The sequence below is a fragment of the Cervus canadensis genome, chromosome 11 (genome assembly GCF_019320065.1).
Source record: "Cervus canadensis isolate Bull #8, Minnesota chromosome 11, ASM1932006v1, whole genome shotgun sequence".
In the NCBI taxonomy this organism is placed as follows: domain Eukaryota; kingdom Metazoa; phylum Chordata; class Mammalia; order Artiodactyla; family Cervidae; genus Cervus; species Cervus canadensis.
The window spans coordinates 66,318,013-66,331,670 of NC_057396.1; positions in this window are offsets into that span (position 1 = coordinate 66,318,013).

Genomic DNA, 13,658 nt, shown 5'->3' on the forward strand with positions numbered 1-13,658 from the left:
GAGAGAGGAGCCTGGTGAGCTACAGATCATGGGATCACAAAGAGTCAGACAGAGACTGAAGCAACTTAGCATGCATCATCCAGCTATGAGAATATTTTAATTGTTTCCTTCTATGTTTTCTCTTCAGCAAAAGTAACTTAAAGAGACTATCTATCCATATATCCAGAAGGTACTGGTTGAAATGGAAACATGAAAAAGAAGGTGAAACTGTTAGCCACTCAGCTGTGTCCATCTATTTGTGACCCCATGGACCATAGCCTGCCAGGCTCCTCTGTCCATGGGATTCTCCAAGCAAGAATACTGGAGTGGGTTGCCATGCCCTCCTCCAGGGGATCTTCCTGATCCAGGGATTGAACCCGGGTCTTTAAAGCAAAAGTAATTTAAAGAGAATATCTATTCATTTACCCAAAATGTATTGGTTGAAATGGAAATATGCATATTAATAAAGGAGGGACTGAGGGACCCTAATATATGACCCCTAACAATTCTAATTGAAGTTTATTTAGTCCTGCAACCTTCCCCTTTGCCAATAATGCACAACCATCAAAAATCCATATGTATTCTTAATTTTTGCCACTTCTCTTCATACAAAGAAGATAAGAAGGTAGCTCTGCTCATTGGGAGTATTTCCCATCTCCATTGCCTTTTAAGACTACTCTGAGACTGTAACACAGTGACCATCAATTTTCGGCTCATACACTATACCCATATGTAAATCAAGTTCAGAATTTTTGGCTCATACAATATGGAATCAAGCTCTTTTTCTTTGTCCTCCTTCAAAGAGTATCTTCTGTGACCGATAGGTTTGAGCTATGCAAGCAATAGCAGTGTGACCGTGGAGACACTATCTTGTTCTGAGCCAACTTTTTGTGTACCTGCCTGTGTTACTGACCAGCTCGTGAGCAATCCTGGCTCTACCATTTTCATCTTATCATGTGGTGTCTCTCAGCTGATAGAACTAAAAACTACAAAACACTTATGGAAGAATTTTTTTTTTTTTAATTTGGAAAGACATCCATTTTCATTAACTGGAAGACTAGATTTTTGTTAAAATGACCATACTATCCAAAGTGATCTACAAAATCAGTCAATGCCTATCAAAATCCCAGTGGCATTTTTTAAAAATAGAAATAGAAAAACAGTCCAAAAATTCATGTGACACCACAAAGAATCCAAAATAGCCTAACCAATCTTAGGAGGGAAGAGTAAAGCTGGAATCAACACACTTTCTGATTACAAAATATATTACAAAGCAACAGTTATTATAAGAGTATGATACTGGCATAAACACAGGTCTGTAGGCCAACAAAACAGAATAGAAAGTCCAGAAGTAAAACCACACATAAACAATCAACTGATCTTTGACAAGGTTGCCAAGAATATACAGCATTGAAATGATAGTCTCTTCTACAAATGGTGCTGGTAAAATTGGATATCCATATGGGCTGCTTTTTTTCTTAAGGTGCATAATTCTTTGTTGGAAATGACATGGAATTTTTTTCAGTTTATATGATAATTCTCATCAGAGATTGAGCTATAAATGTATAATGTTTTTCCTAACACAGGTAATTTTTGTACCAAAGGATTTGCTCAGCTGTATGACTCAAGCCACAAGTATATATGCACTGAAATCTTGTCACCCTATATGAAACATAATTGTTTTTCTAGAAATATGCTATTTATAGAAGTTGAAGATAATACCAAACATTATGCTTTCTTCTTATTTTTGAGGTTCAGAGAAACAATAATTTGTCCTTTATTTTGGATGAGATTTCCTGACATAATTTCCAAATTTTCATAGGCTTTATTTCCTACCTTCCAGATCCAGTATTCATACCAAGGCCCACAATTTACTTGACATTTCCTGCTTATGATTTGATTATTGTTGTGCTATTGATTTACTGAGTCAAGGTAAGTCAATTCCATTATTATGTGGAATAATCACATAGTCAAAGTCCCTTTATACTATAACAGGACAGAGGGTGAGAATGTCAACATAACCCTGGTGAAGTGAAAGTCGCTTAGTCGTGTCTGACTCTTTGAGACCCCATGGACTATACAGTCCATGGAATTCTCCAGGCCATTATACTGGAGTGGGTAGCTGGTCCCTTTTCCAGGGGATCTTCCCAACCCAGGGATCAAACCCAGGTCTCCTGCACTGCAGGCAGATTCTTTACCAGCTGAGCCATAAGGGAAGCCAACAAATACTGAAGTGAGTAGCCTATCCCTTCTCCAGCAGGTCTTCCCAACCCAGGAGTTGAGCCAGGGTCTCCTGCATTGCAGGCGGATTCTTTACCAACTGAACTATCAAGGAAGTTCATAGCTTCCCTGTCAAAACTCTTTCTTGTCATTTCTTGTCATAACCCTGGACAAGAATATAAATGTAGACTGCTGTCTGTCTTCTATGATGGTAAACTGTTTTTTTCCCCCTTTTGGGTAGAAATGGGAAAGAATGTGGCTGCCAATCAATGACTATATTTATCTAAGACCACGTTAACGTCTTTCGGTAAACATTCCATATTTGATGCAGCAGCTGCAATAAGAAGTGCTGTTTGATTGAGTTTGGAGGAAATCTACTTTCATACTCTAAGACTAGAAAGGGGGCACTTTCAGAGGATTTCACTTGGCTTTCCTTACTATAATAACTCTTAGTCCATAGGTCAGGGAATAACATAAGTGTGTAAATTATCAAGCATGTCCTTTCCAACTGATCTTTGGAGACTGGGAAAAAACCACAGGTTAACTTTACAGACCTAGTTGATCACTGTGAGCTGGATATAGATAGAGATTCCATTCATTACCTTACTCACTCTAATAGCATCTGGGTGTCACTGAAAACTCAGCCTGTGTCCGACAGTCCTTACATTGTCTGGTCATTCTCTTTTCCTCAGTGTATGATTTTAGTTACTGAAAAAGGAGAGCAAGTCATTATTGAGCACATTTGGTGCTGCAAACTCTTTCTTCCTGATGAGACAGCTTCAGCTTCAAAAACTGGGCTCTAGATCTGAAAAGTGGTTTAGACCACAAAATGAGTCAAATGATCTCTGATTTCTGTTATTTTAGGGTTCTGTTATCTCCACTGGTATCAAAGAACCCAGTTTTGTTACACAAAGCATCGTCTTCTATTATGTCTAACTTGGAGAACAGAGTCACCACTGATTTTAGTACCCATTGCCTGTGCATTATTTTTTCCAATAAATTTTAATCTAAATTTTACTTTTTTATTGCCTTTATATTTTTGTGAGAACACTAAAGTTTTACTCTCTGAGCAAAATTTCAATTACATGATGCAGCATTATCAGCTACAATCACAAAACATTAGACCCTCAGGCATTATTCCTATTATAACTGAAAGTTTGCACCCCTTTATCAGCTTCTCCCTCCTTGCCTCACCCCCACGCCAGTCCAAGCAAACACTTTTCTACCCTGTTTCTATGAGTTAACCTTTTTTCTGTTTTTTTTTAGATTCCATGTGTAAGTGATACCATGAAGTACATGAAGTATTTGTCTGGCTTATTTCACTAAGCATAATGCCCCCTCCATGTTGTTGAAAATGGCAGGATTTATATCTTTTATAAGGCCAAACAATATTCCATTGTGTGGATATTATGCTTATTATATTAATCTATATATATGTATAAATTATATATAATACTTGTATATATGTATATATATACATATATGATATGTATGATATACATATGTGACATACAAGGGAATACAGATATTTCTCTCAGATAATTATTTCATTTATTTTGGATATTAACTCAGAAGTGGGGTTTTAGACCATATGATTGTTCTGTCTTTTGTTTCATTAAGGAATCTCCCATCAGTTCAGTTTAGTCAGTCGCTCAGTCGTGTCCGACTCTTTGCGACCCCATGAACTGCAGCACGCCAGGCCTCCCTGTCCATCACCAACTCCCTGAGTTCACCCAAACCCATGTCCATCGAGTAGGTGATGCCATCCAACCATCTCATCCTCTGTCATCCCCTTCTCCTCCTGCCTTCAATCTTTCCCAGCATCAGGGTCTTTTCCACTGAGTCAGTTCTTTGCATCAGGTGGCCAAAGTATTCTTTGAAATCTCCATACTGTTTTCTATAATACCTGAGCCAGTTTACATTCTCACCAACCAAGTATGAATGCTTCCTTTTTCTCCACATCCTTGCAAGCATTTGATATTGTTGTCTTTTTTATAGTAGACATCCCAAAAGGTGTGAGGTAGTATCTCACATTTGCATTTCCTAATGATTTGCATTTCCTTTATAATTAATGATGACGAGTGCCTTTTCAAGTACCTGTAGATCATTTGTATATTTTCTTTGGAAAAATTACTATTCAGTTCCTTTTTCCACTTTTAATCAGAATTTTTGGGGGGTGTTGAGTTGTACTAATTCCTTGTATATTTTGGATATGAACCACTTATTGGATATGTGGTTTGCAAACATTTTCTCCCACTCCATATGTTGACTTTTCATTATGTTGATGATTTCCTTTGCTTTGCAAAAGCCTTTTAGTTTGTTGTAGTCCCACTTGTTTATTTTAGCCCTTGTTTTTGGTATAAAATCCAGAAAATAATCACCAAGACCAGTGCCAAGGAGCACATTCCTAATACTTTCTTCTAGGAGTTTTGTAGTTTCAGGTCTTAGTTCAGGTTCAAAATCTATTTGGAGTTGATATTTTTGTACTTTGTAAGATAGAGATTTCATTCTTTCGCATGTGGATGTCTAGTTTTCCCAACACCTTTTATTGAGGAAACTGTTTTCTGCATTACTTATTCTTGGAGACTTTGTAGAAAATCAATCGACCATATGCATGGGTTCATTTCTGAGCCTTGTGACATAGTCTGAAATCAGAAAGTGTGATGTCTTCAGCTTTGCTATTCTTTCTCAGGATTGCTGTTTGAGGTCTTTTGTGGCTCCATATGAATTTTAGGATTGTTTCTTCTATTTCTATAATAAAAGCCATTGGAATTTTAATGGAATTTACATTGAATCTGTAGATTATTTTGGGTAGTGTAGACATTTTGACAATCATTTTTTCTAATCCATGGATTTGAAATATCTTCCTATTTACTTGCATTTTCTTCAATTTTTTTTCCAGTATGCAGATCTTTTACCTCTTTGGTTAAACATATTTCTAAGTATCTTATTCTTTTTGATGTGATTGTAAATGGAATTGTTTCTTTAATTTATCTTTTCAGTAATCTATTGTGAGTGTACAGAAACTTGTTCAAATTCCCACAGCTAGAATATTATAGCATCGTGGAAGTTAAAAAAGGACATTCTTCCCTTTGAAGACCGAGTTCCTAACAGCCTATGGAACTGTCTCCTTTTCTCTCAACTGGTAAGCTTCTCTCTTCTGAGATGGTGACCCTTTTAAGGGCACTTCTTTCTTCCTGGGTTCTCATATCCTTGATGTCATGAACCACGTTTTATGTCTGGATTATACTTGAGTTCTTCTTGCAGGTGGCTCCAGTCTAATAATCCAAGACTTTGAAGAGTTTTAATAAATGCTATTTGATCATCATTTTTCCCTCAGTCATTTAACCTCTGATATTTAGTAGGTATTTAGGGCTTCCCTTGTGACTCAGTTGGTAAAGAATCCATCTGCAATGTGGGAGACCTGGTTTGATCCCTGGGTGGGGGAGATCCCCTGGAGAAGGAAAAGGCTACCACTCCAGTATTCTGGCCTGGAGAATTCCATGGACTGTATAGTCCATGAGGTTGCAAAGAGTTGGACACAACTGAGCGACTTTCACTTTCACTTTTCATTTAGTAGGTATTGCTTATTTTTCTTTACTTATACTTCTCTGAGAAAGCAGGAGCTATGTTTTAGTTATGCAGATATGCTCAGAGCCTGGTAAAGTGGCAGAGATATTTTGATCATTCTGTACGTAGTTGATGAATAAAAGAATGAATAGAGAAGGCCTCTTTTAAGTTCTAGTATTTCATTTACATCGATCATCCTGCATCAGTTTAGGATGATGACTCACAAAACAGGAGTCCAGGTCATAAATCTAATATTCTGTAACCATATATCATCAGGAAAGTTACCAAAAACATATGAACTCCAGTTTATCCATTTGTGAAATGAGACATACATTTTAAGCTCTTAGTTCAGGGATAAAATATAATGCATAGGGAAAAGTCCTATCATTTTAAAGTTTACGTAAGTGGGAAAAATTGATTACAGATAATAAAAATAACCATGTACTCTTTAATCAAGGGTGTTTTGAGAATTTCCTTTAGCTCTTCTTATCTATACCAATCACATCATTTTGTTGTTAACTTACTTTTCAAACATCTACATGTTATTTCCTCACCTATAAATGAAGACTTAAGGTTTAGACTTTGTCTAGTTATTCCCTTGCATTTTCTTCTAAATGTATTCATAGAGCAATGCTCATGATATCTAGGCTTCCCTGGTGGCTCAGATAGGAAAGAGTCTGCCTGCAATGCAGATCTATCCATGGGTCAGGAAGATCCCCTGGAGAAGGAAATGGCCACTCAATCCAATATTTTGCCTGGAGAATTCCATGGACAGAGGAGCCTGGTGTACTACAGTCAGTGGGGTCACAAAGAGCCAGACATGGCTGAGTGAATAACACTCTCATAATATATACTCAATAAAACTCTTGAGTGCTTTAGAGTTACCCCAAATACTTTTTAAAATAAAATTCCTTTGAGACTTTTATTTTCTTTGCTAATATGAAACAGTATGAAAAGGCAAAAAGAACACTGAAAGATGAACTCCCCAGGTTGGTAGGTGCCCAATTTGATACTGGAGATCAGTGGAGAAATAACTGCAGAAAGAATGAAGGGATGGTGCCAAAGCAAAATCAGCACCCAGTTGTGGATGTGACTGGTGATAGAAGCAAGGTCTGATGCTATAAAGAGCAATATTGCATAGGAACCTGGAATGTTAGATCCATGAATCAAGGCAAATTGGAAGTGGTCAAACAGGAGATGGCAAGAGTGAATATCTACATTCTAGGAATTAGCAAACTAAAATGGACTGGATGGGTGAATATAACTCAGATGACCATTTTATCTACTACTGTGGGCAGGAATCCCTTAGAAGAAATGGGATAGCCATTATAGTCAACAAAAAGGTCCAAAATGCTGTACTTTGATGCAATCTCAAAAATGACAGAATGATCTCTGTTCGTTTCCAAGGCAAACCATTCAATATCACGGTAATCCAAGCCTATGCCCCAACCAGTAACACTGAAGAAGCTGAAGTTGAACGGTTCTATGAAGACCTACAAGACCTTTTAGAACTAACACCCAAAAAAGATGTTCTTTTCATTATAAGGGACTGGAATGCAAAAGCAGGAAGTCAGGAAACACCTGGAGTAACAGGAAAATTCGGCCCTGGAGTACGGAATGAAGCAGGGCAAAGCTAATAGAGTTTTGCCAAAAGAATGCACTGGTCATAGCAAACACCCTCTTCCAACAACACAAGAGAAGACTCTACACATGGACATAACCAGATGGCCAACACCAAAATCAGAATGATTATATTCTTTGCAGTCTAAGATGGAGAAACTCTATACAGTCAGCAAAAACAAGACCGGGAGCTGACTGTGGCTCAGATCATGAACTCCTTATTGCCAAATTCAGACTTAAATTGAAGAAAGTAGGGAAAACCACTAGACCATTCATGTGTGACCTAAATCAAATCCCTTATGATTATACAGTGGAAGTGAGAAATAGATTTAAGGGACTAGATTTGATAGACAGAGTGCCTGATGAACTATGGACAGAGGTTTGTAACATTGTAGAGGAGACAGGGATTAAAACCATCCCCAGGAAAAAGAAATGCAAAAAAGCAAAATGGCTGTCTGAGGAGGCCCTACAAATAGCTTTGAAAAGAAGAGAAGCGAAAAGCAAAGGAGAAAAGGAAAGTTATACCCATTTTAATAGAGTTCCAAAGAATAGCAAGGAGAGATAAGAAAGCCTTTCTCAGCAATCAATGAAAAGAAATAGAGGAAAACAATAGAATGGGAAAGAATAGAGATCTCTTCAAAAAAATTAGAGATACCAAAGGAACATTTTATGCAAAGATGGGCTCAATAAAGGACAGAAATGGTATGGACCTAACAGAAGCATAAGATATTAAGAAGAGGTGGCAAGAATACACAGAAGAACGGTACAAAAAAGATCTTCATGATGCAGTTAATCACAATGATGTGACCACTCATCTAGAGCCAGACATCCTGGAATGTGAAGTCAAGCGGGCCTTAGAAAGCATCACTATGAACAAAGGTAGTGGAGGTGATGGAATTCCAGCTGAGCTACTTCAAATCCTGAAGGATGATGCTGTGAAAGTGCTGCACTCAATATGCCAGCAGATTTGGAGAACTCAGCAGTGGCCACAGGACTGGAAAATGTCTGTTTTCATTCCAATCCCAAAGAAAGACAATGCCAAAGAATGCTCAAGCTACTGCACAATTGCACTCATCTCACACACTAGTAAGGTAATGCTCAAAATTCTCCAAGCCAGGCTTCAGCAACACATGAACCGTGAACTTCCAGATGTGCAGGCCAGTTTTAGAAAAGGCAGAGGAACCAGAGATCAAATTGCCAACATCCCTGCCAGATCATCGAAAAAGCAAGAGAGTTCCAGAAAAACGTCTATTTCTGCTTTATTGACTATGCCAAAGCCTTTGACTGTGTGGATCACAGTGTAAAACTCTGAAAGAGCTGGGAATACCGCACCACCTGACCTGCCTCTTGAGAAACCTATTTGAAGGTCAGGAAGCAACAGTTAGAACTGGACATGGAACAACAGACTGGTTCCAAATAGGAAAAGGAGTACCTCAAGGCTGTATATTGTCACCCTATTTATTTAACTTATATGCAGAGTACATCATGAGAAACAGCTGAAGGAAGCACAGGCTGGAATCAACATTGCTGGGAGAAATATCAATAACCTCAGATATGCAGATGACACCACCCTTATGGCAGAAAGTGAAGAGAAACTAAAGAGCCTCTTGATGAAAGTAAAAGAGGAAGTGAAAAAGTTGTCTTAAAGCTCAACATTCAGAAAACTATGATCATGGCATCTGGTCCCATCACCTCATGGGAAATAGATGGGGAAATAGTGGAAAGAGTGACTGACTTTATTTTTGGGGGCTCCAAAATCACTGCAGATGGTGATTGCAGTCATGAAATTAAAAGACACTTACTCCTTGGAAGGAAAGTTATGACCAACCTAGACAGCATATTAAAAAGCAGAGACATTACTTTGCCAACAAAGGTCCATCTAGTTAAGGCTATGGTTTTTCCAGTAGTCATGTATGGATGTGAGAGTTGGACTATAAAGAAAGCAGAGAGCCAAAGAATTGATGCTTTTGAACTGTGGTGTTGGAGAAGACTCTTGAGAGTCCCTTGGACTGCAAGGAGATCTAACCAGTCCATCCTAAGGGAGATCAGTCCTGGGTGTTCATTAGAGGGACTGATGTTGAAGCTGAAACTCCAATACTTTGGCCACCTCATGCGAAGAGCTGACTCATTTGAAAAGACTCTGATGCTGAAAAAGATTGAGGGCAGGAGGAGAAGGGACGACAGAGGATGAGATGGTTGGATGGCATCACTGACTCAATGGACATGAGTTTGGGTGGGTTCCAGGAGTTGGTACTGGACAGGGAGGCCTGGCATGCTGCGGTTCGTGGGGTTGCAAAGAGTTGGACACAACTGAGCGACTGAACTGAAATGAATATGAAAAATGTCATTATCCCTATGGGTTCTTTCAGATTGTGCTTCATCTTATTAGTTCAGTTCAGTTCAGCCAATCAGTTGTGTCTGACTCTTTGCGATCCCATGGACTACAGCATGCCAGGCCTCCCTGTCCATCACCAACTCTGGGAGGTTAATCAAATTCATGTCCACTGAGTCAGTGATGCCATCCAACCATCTCATCCTCTGTCGTTCCCTTCTCCTCCCGCCTTTAATCTTTCCCAGCATCAGGGTCTTTTCAAATGAGTCAGTTCTTCACATCAGGTGGCCAATGAATTGGAGTTTCAGCTTTAGCATCAATCCTTTCAATGAATATTCAGGACTGATTTCCTTTAGGATGGACTGGTTGGATCTCCTTGCTATCTAAGGGACTCTCAACAGTCTTCTCCAACACCACAGTTCAAAAGCATCAATTCTTTTGCACTCAGCTTTCTTTATAGTTCAACTCTCACATCCATCCATGACTACTTGAAAAACCATTGCTTTGACTAGATGGACCTTAGTTGGCAAAGTAATGTCTCTGCTTTTTAATATGCTGTCTAGGTTGTTCATAGCTTTTCTTTCATGGAGCACACATCTTTTAATTTCATGGCTGCAGTCACAATGTGCAGTGAGTTTGCAGTCCAAAAAATAAAGTCTGTCTGTTTCTTTTGTTTCCCCTTCTATTTGCCATGAAGTGATGGGACCAGATGCCATGATCTTAGTTTTCTGAATGCTGAGTTTTAAGCCAACTTTTTCACTCTCTTCTTTCACTGTCATTAAGAGGCTCTTTAGTTCTTCACTTTCTGCCATAAGGGTGGTGTCATCTGCATATGTGAGATTATTGATATTTCTCCCAGCAATCTTGATTCCAGCTTGTGCTTCATCCAGCCCAGCGTTTTTCATGATGTACTCTGCATATAAGTTAAATAAGCAGGGTGACAATATACAGCCTTGACGTACTCCTTTTCCTCTTTGGAACCAGTCTGTTGTTCCATGTCCAGTTCTAACTGCTGCTTCTTGACCTGCATACAAATTTCTCAGGAGGCAGGTCAGGTTCTCTGGTATTCCCATCTTTTTAAGCATTTTCCAATTTGTTGTGATCCACATAGTCAAAGTGTTTGGCATAGTCAATAAAGCTTTTCTAGAACTCCTTTGCTTTTTCACTGATCCAGCACATGTTGGCAATTTGATCTCTGGTTCCTCTGCCTTTTATAAATCCAGCTGGAACATCTGTAAGTTCACGGTTCATGTACTATGGAAGCCTGGCTTGGAGAATTTTGAGCATTACTTTGCTAGCATGTGAGATGAGTGCAATCATGCAGTAGTTTGCACATTCTTTGGCATTGCCTTTTTTCAGGATTGAAATGAAAACTGACCTTTTCCAGTCCCGTGGCCACTGCTGAGTTTTCCAAATTTGCTGGCATATTGAGTGTAGCACTTTCACAGCATCATCTTTTAGGATTTGAAACAGCTCAACTCTTTATTTCTACCCATTAAATATTCTTATCATTTACACACACACACACACACATAAATATATATATATATATATATATATATTCTTTTGGAATTGTCAAGTCTCTCTCCCTAATAGCTTTTGACTGACTTGTCTTTGATTCCCAAGGGGACAGAGGGGGATGAAGAAAGAAAAGTAAGAAAAGCATAAGATAAGATGTAGTAAGTCATAAGTAATATTGACTGAAAAGGAACAGAGGGATTATTCTTTGCCTTTCAAAGTTGGCTAAAATTTACTTTTGAAATCACTTTCAGGAGGAAATAGATTAGAAACACAATTTTTTCAAGAGATCACCCAACTTCTTTTTATCCTCTGTGCTTTTCAAGGAAACACAATAGATGGGTGGGACTTGTGAAACCTAAACTACTTTCCTAAACAGGAGGATGAGTTCAGAAAAGAAGTTTCTGCACTCCTGAAACTCTCCAGTGCCATGAAGATTGCAGCTTTCTGAAGTGGCATTTATTTCATCTTGGGATTTATACATGCTGAAAAAGAACCACTTCTTGAGTATACTGCCACGTTACAGAGAACAGTCCAATGCACATGCAATTGAAGTGAATGAAGTGGAATCTTGGAAAAGATTTACAGGGAAAAAACTACACTTGAAGCAAATTTCTTTGCTGGGAGGCATCTGCATTCACACTAAATGGTCTCTAAGATGGGCAGTTGTCCTCATTCTTTCCCCCATCATTCTTTTTTTCCCCAAAATGTCTTTTCATTTATGGGAAAGTGGGATGCTGCTGACCACAGTAACTTGGGGGAAAGAAAAGCATTCCTAAGTAAGACACTAGAGTAAATACACTCTGACATCATTCTTCCTAAAAACTCAAATCATTTTCTTGGTGACATTTGTCATCATCATGATTGTAAATTTATTCTATGACCCCCGTGCCCCAATCAACACAGCCAGAGTAGAATCACACAATGTAGCTTTTCTTATGGAATTTAGAAGAAGTAATTCAAATTTTTCTTTTTGAAATTGGGACTAGGTTATTCATTTTCTCCGTTACCTATCTTTACCAAAAACGATATGTGTGTGTGTGCTCAGTTGTGTCCGATTCTTTTTAACTGTTGACTGCAGCCCTCCAGGCTGCTCTGACCATGGGATTTCTCAGGTAAGAATACTGGAGTGGGTGGCCATTTCCTTTTCCCAAAACTATATAGGGTGCACAAAACTGAAGCAAACATTGATGAAAAATCTAAACACAGACTGAATTCTTGAAAGTGGCATTTAGCCTGCTAGTCACATGACCTCTTGCTAGTCTTTTGTGTGCTTACCCAATCAGTTGCGTCTGACTCTTTGTGACCTCATGGACTGTAGCCCACTAGGCTCTTCTGTCCATGGGATTCCCCAGGCAAGAATACTGGAGTGGGTTGCCATTCCCTTCTCCAGGGGATCTTCCCATCCCAGGGATTAAACCTGGGTGTCCTGCAGCTCCTGCATTGCAGGCAGATTCTTTAACGTCTGAGCCATAGTCTGGCATTAACTTGTACAGTATAACTATGGTATAGACCCTTGACCAAAACACTTTCTTTTCTATCCTTAAAATAATGGAGGTCATAAAATAATGAATATGAATTCAGAGGTCTTTATGAAACCTTTAAAATTTCTTTGGGTAATAAGCTCTTTTGAGGCTCTGATAAATTCTCAAAAAAAAAAAAAAAATAAGCACACAAAATTTTGCTCTCAAATTCAAGAGTTGATGTACCTGTGTCCTGAAGAACATAAAAGAGAAAATAATTTTTCTGGACTCATCTTGTTAAGGGAACAAAACATGTACAACTGAAATGACTTGAAAATATATATAAAGGTACAATTACAAATTCAAATGTGACTACAAGGGTTTCAGGAAAGAAATATGAATGTGTAAATGGATGAGGACAAAGAGTTAATACATCTCCATTATTTTAAAGCTGTGATAATCATAGATAGAGGGACAGATGGACAGATATAAAAATAAATAGGCACATGTATACATATCGGGTTGGCCAAAAGGTTTGTTTCGGTTTTTTCATAAGATGATATGGGAAAATCCAAAAGAATGTTTTGGCCAACCCAGTACATATCCATGCATACACATACTCATGTGTGTGTGTGTGTGTGTGTGTGTATTTCATAGGATGAGTGATGTGAGTTCAGTGATTTAGCCCTGGTGCTACCACTTTGTGATCTTTGAAAAAGAGCATAGCTATGAAGCAAATAATGCCTATGACAGACAAGGCCTGCATACTACTCACTCACTAAGAATGAGTTAAGAGTTAAGGGAAAAAAAAAAAAAGGAGTTAAGACAGTTGCAAAACCAGGCTTTCTGATGCAGAGTTAGAAAAAGTCATCACAGTCAAGATTTGCCCACATGTTATAATGTATTCATAGATAGCACCTAGGGGACAGTGACATTCATACATATGCTTTCAAAAA